Below are 9,976 nucleotides of genomic sequence, written 5' to 3'. Positions count from 1 at the left end.
AACTATGGAAGCCCCGCTGCATGGGTCTCACACCGATGTGATGCCTCCTCCTCGCCGTAAGTAATGTTTCAGAGGACCGACAGTCTGCGAGGTTTTGGCTAATTGTTCCTTTTTTTCTGCAGAACAATTTACTCTGTAGAACTGTCACTGTCAGAGGAAAACAGCAGCTTTTCACTGCATCTCACAGTCAGAAAGAAGCAAAAAGATAAGTCCAAAATAGCTGACAGACAGGGAGCCCGTGAGAGAGGCTTCGTCCCCTCCTCCAGGTTCCACAGTCCAGCTCACAGCAGCTCAGAACTACTTTTCTCTTCAAAGAAAAGTAGAAAAATGAAAAAACACAAGCAGCCTTTTCCGCACAAAATCCCGGAGAGGCACTTTTTCCTTGACAGTAGCCTGTTTAGTTCATGTTTTGTCTTATGCCAGGAGGCTGCATGCATGTGCGTAACAGCAGAAGAGGAGGAGTTGGCTTTACGTTGACTGATGATAGGCGAATGTTTGCTGGCCCCCCAAAACCGCCGATCCTCCTTCTCAGGTCCCCGGTTGGACTCTCCGCTCCTTATCAACGGGGCCTTGTTGCGTCACGACGCACCATTTATGTTCATTGGCTGTTACGCCGTCACCGAAACTGTTTGGCTTTACTTTTACCGAGCGGTCTGAGAGAGAAGCCTCCGTTACGCACGGACCATCGGACACCGAGCTCCTTTATCTGTGTGTGCAGTTTGAAAGGTTGGTTTTTAAGGGAGGAGAAGAAGAGCGAGGGGAGTGAGACAGAGAGAGTGCCAGCCTTCAGAGGTGTTGGAGCTGTCTGTCTCTGTGCGCGCCGAGCAGCTCTGCTGGGACCTTTTTCCTCCAGTGACGCGCACAGGGGGTTCCACGCACTGTTGCTGCTCTCAGCCTCTCCATGGCACCCGCAGGATCTGTTCACGACTAAAGTGCAGAGCTAAAGTGCCTCCAGAGCAGAGAGAAAATAAAGAAACAAGCAGATTCTTACTTCTGAATGTGATTCCATCTGCTCCTTTTTATTCCAATCTTATGTATTTCTCGTGTCTTTTGATGTCTTTCAATGCTTTTAATGCTACAAATGTTTTGTTTATACTTTTATAAAGCACTTTGTGTTGCTTTGTGTATGAATGATGCTCTTTCTTGATTTCATTACACAAAATAAAAGTACAAACAAAGCAAACTGAAAGCTTAAAAAGCATGAATACACTTTTTTAAAACACCAAATGCTTGTCTAGTTTCCCTTAACCTGCATCCACAACGTGCTCTTATTCATTTCATTTCACATTTGGCCTTTATTGTGTGAATGAGGCGAATTTAATCTCACAATAATACGACCATGCTTTGTTTTGGTTTGAAGATAGAAAAGCAAAACCTTTAAAATGTCACATATGCTCTCCAGAGATATTCAAAGCAAATCTGGAGAATTATTAAGAGAAGTTGAAATGTAAAAACTGAAAATAACACTGTGTTTATAATGATATCGTCATGAATTAAGAGTTTAGCCAACTGGAAGGTGTAAGAGGGGTCATTTCATCTTAACAGCTGCTTTGTTTTGGTGAAAAAATGCGTAAAAACAGGGCCTTTAAATGTTACAAGTAGATGTCAGTGATCCCCAGACTATTTAAAACAAATGAAGGAAATTATCATGAAGGTATGGAATTCTTAAAATAAGTAGAAAGCTATGTTTATGAGGGGAAAATGCGTAAAACCCAATCTAAATGAGTGAAGTTTACGCGTAAAATTGAACCAAGTGCGTAAAACAATTCTGGCACCACTACATTTTATCATTCTTGATATTAAATCTTAAAAATGTGTTTATTTAGAAAAAAGTCTGTCATTTCCCATGAGGACCTCTCTGTCACTGATGTCATGTGTAACTCAGCGGCTCCAGCCTTTTTTATTTTGCTTGAGCAGCGTGACGCGCGAACTGATCCTGGATCGGCTCGTTTCTAATTAGCTCTCTGCTCTTAATTGGGAGGGGGGGAAAAGTGGACTTCGTCATCGGAGGACGTGTTTGAGGAGAGGTTTGATCTCGCACACAAAAGAGGACGGTGTGGGAGAAAAATGACACGTTATCACATCAGCAGCTCCGCAGGCTTTTGTTGTTCCAAACTGAAGTCAATTCAAGCAGCAAGGAATGATTAAATCCATCCAGTCATTTAACCTGCTGGCTTTTTATATTTAAGAACAATATTTCAGATGTGGGGGGAACGCGCTCCAACAGCGTCAGAATATTAAAAAAAAATCTGTTTCATTGATATTTGTAATTCCTTTTCTTTTCAAAAATACCTGTCCTGCCCCCTCCCGCGCCTAACAGCCCGCGTTTAGGCTATTGTGAAGTTTTATAGCACAAATATGATGTTAAGCTCCTAAATCCCTATGCAAATCAGCTCCTCTGTAATACCCTTAATTGAATACATGCATATTTATCATCTGCGTGTTCTATCTGCTATAAGGCTGCATGGCTTTATACATTAAACATAGCGGCAGCGGGCATGTCTGCGGGCGTGTGTGAAATATAATATTAGGTGCTAGTGTAAGATTACAAGAAGAAAAAAATCACCAGTTTGTATGTATTTGTATCAGAGGCTCGTTTCTTTTATTTCATTAAGTCTGAATGAAGAGAAGAATTCACACTGATTTTTAGAGCAGATTTATGCAAACAGAAGCCGAGGTCTGCATGCATGGATATATGTTGGAGAGCTCACAGCAGAGGAGGAGAAAACTCACAATATGATCATTAACAACAGTGTTAAGAAGGCAAAGCAGCGCTGCTTCAAATAGTCCAATATTTAATTCATCCATGGTACATTTATTTAAAAAGGTAAAACTGAATTAATTACTGATCAGCCAACACATCCTCCCTCTCTCTCCCCCCCTCTCTCTCCCTGTGTTTTCTTTAAACATGGGGGCAGTAGACTCACATCTTCAATGCTGGGAGATAAAAGGATGCACGAGAGAGATTTAAAAGGCAGTCCACCACCAACAGCAGACACACGTGTATTGTAAAGAAGCATTCTCTCTATTATAGAGTTTAAACACCTTTATGTTCCATGGCATACTCCGTGATGGAGATCTCTAAAATGTTAAGTTTATAAACTCCCCTCCTTTGGATGATCTGGTCAGCATGTTTCAGGCAGTGAGAGGATAAGGTTAAGGCAAATATAAAAACAGAGGAGGACCAAAGTGATGCATGGATTATTATATGTCTGCAAATGAATGTAAAGTGTAGCTGACATGTTGAAGATGAGGGCTGAAAGATTTAACCCTTGTGCCCTCCTCAAGTTTACTACCCTCTTTACACCTTGGAGGCAAAAATGTACACGTGCAGAAAAACTGCCATTAAATCAGCATACGTCAATATTTTTTTCTACCTTTTTTCATAAATCTCTTTAACAACTTCAGACCTGCTCAAAACTACAAAAAAAATCAGCAATTCTCAGAATTTTAACCCTTTCAATGCCAGTTTGATTATTTGAAATATTTCATTTTTTACAGCAAAAGATGCAAAAAGTGAATTATATAATACATAGTAGAAAGATGGGGCTTTGCTGCTGATAAGAGTCTTGGATGGGTCAAAGATTAGCAACGAAACTGATTTGATTGCATGAATATTTTTTATGTAATGTCAGAAATACCCTCTTAACATCTTTGAGGCAAGAATGCCCCCATTGACTTCCATTAAAACCACGTTTTTTAACCTCACTGTCATTGCAGTATAATACGCATTCTTTAATGTTAGCATTCCAATGTGAAGAAGTCTAGTGAAATTTGACATTTTTACTTTATTCCACCAGATTCAACCATTTACTCATTGTAGGACCATGCACCAAATGCTTGTATTTTTGCCCGCTATATTATGAAATATTATAAAAAATAGAAGGGCAATAAAATCAATTTTGTTGCTAACCTGTGACCCATCCAAGACTCTCATCAGCACCAAAGCCCCTTCTATCCACTATTAATTTTATGGAAAATAATTCACGTTTTCTGTTTTTTGTAGTAAAAAATAAAATATTTCAAATAAACAAACTGGAATTCAAAGGGTTAAAATCTTGAAAATTATTGAATGTTTGGTAGTTTTGAGCAAGTCCGAAGTTGTTAAATAGATTTATGGAAAAAAAAAAGCAGAAAAAAACTGATATATGCTGATTTTATAGCAGTTTTTTGTACGTGTACATTTTTGGCCTCGAAGGTGTAAAGAGGGAACAAAATTCATTGAGAGAGTATGAATGACATTTAAGATTAAAACATTTTGGATTTCAAAAATTCAACTTGAAAGAAAAGTTCCTGTAAAAATTTATGCCACAAGCTGTAAAACTGACAAAATGATCACAAATTAAAAAAAAAAAAACTTGAGAAAAATGGCCAAGAATGCCCGAGGAGGGCACAAGGGAAAAGACTGATTAGCATTTGATACCCCTACGTCATGAAAGAAGAGATGAAGAAGAGATGAAATAAGCAATAAACAAACAAATAAATAGCTTGATAAGTTATAGCATTTTTGTTTTGGTGGACAAGTTAGAAGTCAAACACGAACCTTTTGACTGTTCCCTTATTTCCTTTAACAATCCATGATAAGTTCCTTTTTCCGTGGCCAAGTTCATGTTACAATCTTAACCCATTAAAGCCTGAAAACACAAATTATAGCCAGAAAATTCTCATTTTTATGAAACTAAAATGTTTATTTCGCTTTCTACTGAAATCCAAAAACATCCAAATTTCCATAAAAGTTAATATGTATATTTTTTGTATCTCATTTGATCCATTAGGTGTTTTTGGTAACTGATAACCCACTTGAGGGCATTTTTGACATTTATCAGATTGTGTTCAATTTATTGATCATATTGAGAGGTATTGTAAAAATATGTATCAAATATAAAACAACAGGCTTTAAGGGGTCAAATCTGTCCAAAGAAAAAGGGAGATTAATCTCAATTAATTAAAGAAATTAATAATGACATTAACATTAGGGCTGTCAAAAGAGAAAAGTGTAATTATGAATTTCTTAAGATAAGCAACATCATTTTAATGTCATTTTAAAATTCCACTGTTTTAAACTGTTTTTGGGTTGTTCTGGATTGTTCTACTGTCTTAATCAAAGGGAAATGAACTTCCTGTTTGGACACAGACCAGCTTTAATAGGTAGACTGAAGATTTTTATATGCATTTCACCACGGAAAAAGGAGCTTGTCATGGACTGAAAGGGAAAATAAGGGAACGGTTAAAAAGTGAATGATGTCCAACTCGTCCACTGAGCTTTCTGAGAGTTTTTAAAGTGAAATGAGACATTAAGGAGCAGTGGTGGATTTATTTTACGTCACTGTGGCTGCAGAGACACGCTGACATGGTTTAACCAAAGTGTGCTAGAAGGGACAATAAATTAAAAAAACAAACATATAGTGATCATATTGTTGACTTCGATTAACTAAGATTAATGCAATTAATCTTGACAGCATTGATAAAGAGATACATCATAATATGATGTATCTCTTTATCAATACTTGTTTAAATATATTATATATAAACAAATAAATGAATACATTAGAGCTGTCAAAAGAAATCCTTTTTGTATTGCGAAAAATCTCAGAATTTCTGCAGTTAATTGCGATTTATAAGACTCTTTATTTGATTTTTAAAATTCTTCCATTTGCATTTAAAACTGTTTTTGCTTCATTTTTCTTTCTATTGTCTTAAACGAGTTGTAATTGACTTACTGTTTTCATACAGACCTACTTTGATGGGTCGATTAAAGATTTAAACATAAACTTAACCGGGGAAACAGGAACTTGTTATGGATTGAAAATGAAAGATGAGAACATTAGAAAGGTTCAGATGACTTTGACTTACAAATGAGCTGTTTGTAATTTTTTTTAATGTGAAATGAGACATTAAGGAGCAGTGGTAGATTTATTTTACATCACTGTAGCTGCAGAGACACGCTGACATGGCTTAACCAAAGAGTGCTAGAATGGACAATAAAGCATGAGGATTAATCGCAAAATTTTAAAAAACAACATATAGTGCTCATATTGTTGACTTTGAATAATTGTGATTAATGCAATTAATCTTGACTTAATCTTGAATTAATATGTCATATATATATATATATATATATATGTATACGTGTGTATACATTATATCATAAGATATCATTTTTACATCACGGTTAATCTCAGAATATCTGCAGTTAATTACGACTAACCAAACCCTTTAATCGTTTTTTTAAAATTCGGCCATTTGCATTTTAAACTGATATTTTTCTTTCTATTGTCTTTGCAAGGGTTTGAATTGACTTCCTGTTTTCATACAGGCCTACTTTTATGGGTAGATTGATGAGGAAAGAGGAACTTGTTATGGATTGAAATGAAAGAAGAGAACATTAGAAAGGTTCAGATGACTTTGACTTACAAATGAGCTGTTTGTAATTTTTTTTAATGTGAAATGAGACATTAAGGAGCAGTGGTAGATTTATTTTACATCACTGTGGCTGCAGAGACACGCTGACATGGCTTAACCAAAGAGTGCTAGAATGGACAGTAAAGCATTAATGTTAATTGCAAAATTTTAAAAAACAACAAATAGTGCCCATATTGTGGACTTTGGTTTATTGTGATTAATGCAATTAATCTTGACAGCATTGATAAATATATACATCATATATGTGTTTGTATATTATATCGTAAGATATCATTTTTACATTATGATTAACCTCAGAATATCTGCAAGTAATTGCGATTAACCACACCCTGTAATCGATTTTTAAAATTCAGCCATTTGCATTTTAAACTCTTATTTTTCTTTCTACTGTCTTGAAAGAGACTTCCTGTTTTCATACAGGCCTACTTTTATGGGTAGATTGATGAGGAAAGAGGAACTTGTTCTGGATTGAAATGAAAGAAGGGAACATCAGAAAGGTTCAGATGTCTTTGACTTACAGATGAGCTGTTTGTGATTTCTTAAAGTGAAATGAGACATTAAGGAGCGATGGTGGATTTATTCTACGTCCCTGTGGCTGCAGAGACACGCCAACATAGCTTAACCAAAGTGTGCTAGAAGGGTCAATAAAGCATATGATTAATCATGATTAAAAACACAAATGCACTAATTATGGACCTAGATTAATCGGGATTAACTAGATTCATCTTGACATATTATGTATGTGTATATATATATATATATATATCTCTTAATAATGAGTATTAATTATGAATACAGACAGCAAGTGTTGCTTACATTTGGGATAGACCATGTTAACACACACAAACTGAAAACATAACAATAATCATATATCAGTTTTTTATACAAGCTTGCATTTTACACTATTTAAATAAACATAAAATATTTGCTCTGATAAAGGTTTAAAAAAAAAAAAACTAACAAAAAACCTGAGACAGACTAATGAGCCTGTTGGCTGATCCTGATATAAAGGGAATCCATACTGATGTCAGATATATGTTTACTGTGTAATGGTATTAGACATTAAAGGAAGACCTTAAGTCAGCCTCATGCTACTGCAAAGCTACATTTCTGAAACAAAAAGTTAGAGCTTGTTTGGTTAACTAATGCTGATAACTACTGTGGAGTTAATAAACGGCTACAGAGTTTGTTCAAAGTAAATGCCCTTGTGTGTGTCAGTGTGTGTGTGTGTGTGTGTAGCTGCTTGTCGAGGACTAAAACGCTGATGCAGCTCCACTGATTACTCCTTGTCCTGTAATGATTTCCAAACAGGGCGTCCATCAATAACACAAATCTGCATTTCTCAGAAAAACATCACCCTCGTCAGGCTGCTGGCATCTTTTTGATCTCTCCAGTTTTTAATTGTATTCTGCATAAAGGTAGAGGGGAGGCGTGGGGTGCGTGCCTTTAATGGGATGCTGCTGTGGAAGTGGGGAGTGGGTTACACGCTCTCTAAGGAGACCGCGGCTGTAATTAAGAAAAAGGGAACAAAGCAGAGGAGACTAAAAACACATGAAAGGCAGAAAGCAGATCACCTAATCACTGTACGTTCAGCGCTCACGCCGTCGCACACATGTAAACACACACTTTTAGAAGATCCACACATGAACAGAAACACAGAGTGGCTCAGACAGCACACCTGAGCCTCGTCACTCCATGTATACACTGGAGTGAACGTATCTCACACCAGCAGTCTCATTCTGATAGACAGAACACTCATCATGCCCAGAGTCTGAGCACAAAGGATGCCCATTCCACCTCACATGCAGACTCATCTTCTGGTTATCATTTCAGAACATAAAAAACACATCAGATGTTGAAACTGAGACATTTTACCATTTCAGGAGGCTAAAAAAGGCTAATTTTGAATGTGATAGCAGCAACACATCTAAAAAAAAGTAGGCAGAGGGCAACATAAGGCTGGAAAAGTAAGTGGTACTAATGAAAAACAGCGGGGAGAGCATTTTGCAACTAATTATGTAAAATGGTATCAGGTCAGTAGAATGACTGGGTATAAAAGAAACATTTTATGAAGGCAGTCTCTGTGGTAAAAGTGAGAAGAGACCACCATTCTGCCCACAAAATTGCATCTAAAAATGTGGAATCATTTATGCAAAAAAGTTTCTCAATTTAAAGTTACAAAGACTTTGAATATCCCTCCATCTGCAGCGAATAACATCATCAAAAGTTTGAGAGAATCTGGAGAAATCTCTGCACACTGGGTGAGCAAAGGCCAAAGGTCAGTATTGGATGCTGCTGATCTTTGGGCCCTGCATTAAAAACAGGCATGATTATTAACTGGAAAGCAGTGCACAGGCTCAAGAACACTGAAAGAAATCATTGTCTGTCAACACGGTTGGCTGTGCCACCAACTAATGCAAGTTAAAGCTGGATTATGCAAAGAAGACGTATGTGAACAGGATCCAGAAACACTGACGCCTTCTCAGCGCCAAAGCCCATTTAAAACGGACTGAGGTAAAATGGAAAACTGTTCTGTGGTCAGATGAATCAGAATTTGCAGTTTGGTGCAGTTTGGCGGACTAGGTAGAAGGGGGCAATCCAGCTTGTTATCCTGGCACAGTTCAAATCCTGTGGTTCAGACGGTATGGGGTTGCATTGGTGCCTTTGCCGTGGGCAGCTTACACATCTGGAAAGGCACTATCACGCTCTTGCATGTTTCAGCTACACCACGTATCAGTGTTGTGCCTGAACAAGTTCAGTGAATGATCGTTCATGAACTCGTTCATATTTTGAGCGAACGTGAACTGAATGTACTGTATTTCTGCCTGATGAACGTAGCTGTGAGCGTGCTCATTCTGGCTGTGGTGAACAGCGCTCTTTCGCAGTTTAACTTTGTTCAAGAGAGTGCCACATTTCCATAGAGCCTTCCAGGCGAAAACCCGGCTAAAACACACCATAAACGGGCCTTAATATGTAGGGGGAAAACACCCAATCTGGCAACACCAGCCACCACAGAGTCACACCGCCGCTTGCGTCATCAAAATGCGAAACATGGAGGCAAAAACAAATGAAGGCAGCAGCACTATTTCAGACTCTGCCTCCACGATTAATACGGCATCTTCCTATGAGCACTTTAAATAATTTTATGAAAAAGTTAGTGATGATCCAGGTGGGAAAAATCTTGTGTAAACTTTGCCCGCTGGGTTTCAAGAAGCATCTCCGTACATCAACAACTTCAACAGCAAACCTGAAACGGCACATTGAACTTAAGCACCCAGGTAAACTTTCAAGGTATAGCGCTTAACAAATTTATTGGACCACCCTAACCCTAACCAAAGTAAGGTTTATGCCACAGCTGCCCTAAATTAACAGCATTGGTAATTACCTTTGCTGCCTTTGACCTAACCGCTGCCTTCAACACAATATCCCACACCATCCTCCTCGACCGCCTGTCTCACCATCTTGGCATCACTGGTACAGCTCTCTCCTGGTTTCACTCATATCTCTCACAAAGAAAACAGTTTGTTACCATCGGCACCTCTCACTCATCCCC

This window comes from Cheilinus undulatus, linkage group 5, assembly GCF_018320785.1.
Source record: "Cheilinus undulatus linkage group 5, ASM1832078v1, whole genome shotgun sequence".
Taxonomy (NCBI): domain Eukaryota; kingdom Metazoa; phylum Chordata; class Actinopteri; order Labriformes; family Labridae; genus Cheilinus; species Cheilinus undulatus.
The sequence above is the reverse complement of the archived record's forward strand: the minus strand, read 5'-3'. Positions refer to the sequence as shown.